This window comes from Sycon ciliatum, chromosome 10 (assembly GCF_964019385.1).
Source record: "Sycon ciliatum chromosome 10, ocSycCili1.1, whole genome shotgun sequence".
Taxonomy (NCBI): Eukaryota; Metazoa; Porifera; class Calcarea; order Leucosolenida; family Sycettidae; genus Sycon; species Sycon ciliatum.
Genome location: NC_088652.1, coordinates 21,068,462 through 21,069,421, shown reverse-complemented (window position 1 = coordinate 21,069,421; position 960 = coordinate 21,068,462). Strand labels below are relative to the sequence as shown.

General features: G+C 48.4%; 1 protein-coding gene across 1 annotated transcript in view; it reads left to right on the top strand.

Moving 5' to 3' along the window:
• LOC135826121 (uncharacterized) overlaps positions 1-453 on the top strand; it is a 14,526-nt gene extending 14,073 nt beyond the window's left edge. The window contains exon 7 of the mRNA XM_065338760.1: positions 1-453. This exon is cut by the window's left edge and continues 1,522 nt beyond it. The gene's annotated coding sequence lies outside the window, so the exon portion shown is untranslated.
• Positions 454-960: the final 507 nt, after the last annotated feature.

The following is a 960-nucleotide window of genomic DNA, read 5'->3' as shown; positions in this document are numbered from 1 at the left end:
TGGGTTCTTCCCTCTCCAAACCTTTCCCAGACAGTCTCACTAAGCGACTCCAATACACTTATTTCCTGTGCTATTTTTAACCGGTTCCACATGTAGCTGTTGTCATCAGCTACTCTTGTAGATCTTTTTTTCTGTTTGCACAGTGCAGTGTTTGACGAATGGTGTAGAGCGTTTGAACAGTGGTATGCAGTATTTCGCCTGCTGCGGCCGCCACTACTTGTCCCGGAAAGCTGTTTTATCTGTGCTCTCGCCCGATTTTATTCTGATCTTCATCAATATCGCACCACTGCATTGCTGCTCTGATTTCTGGCCTTTTAAAAGTCATTTAAGGCCGTCTTAAGTGTATACACACTCATAGGGGTTGTCTAGACATCTATTTATCCGCTTTATGACCGTGGCCCATGTTGGGACAGATCATTATTTTGAAGATACCAATACAAGAAGTGAGACATACCAACAAGTATGATGAGGGGGGGGGGGGGGTGCAAGGAGCGGGGGATTTGCGGTTCAGTGTGTGTGTTTATACGTATGAACATGTATGTGGAGCGCCTAATTCCGCCCCTGCCGTGCATTAGAGAATACAATCCGATGTTGTTGGGCTGTTGGATTGTGGGAGTCATCCACCTACTGTGTTGGTGTTCCTCACCCCAGCCATGCATGGAAGGTGACCCTGGTGACGTGTACCGTTTCCACCCTGTGCCCATTGGCATTGCTGCTTGTGCATTGCTGCTTGTGCACTGCTGCTTGTGCATTGTTGCTTGTGCATTGCTGCTTGTGCATTGCTGCTTGTGCATTGCTGCTTGTGCGTTGCTGCTTGTGCGTTGCTGCTTGTGCGTTGCTGCTTGTGCATTGCTGCTTGTGCATTGCTGCTTGTGCATAGTGCTGCTTGTGCATAGTGCTGCTTGTGCATAGTGCTGCTTGTGCATAGTGCTGCTTGTGCATAGTGCTGCTTGTGCATAG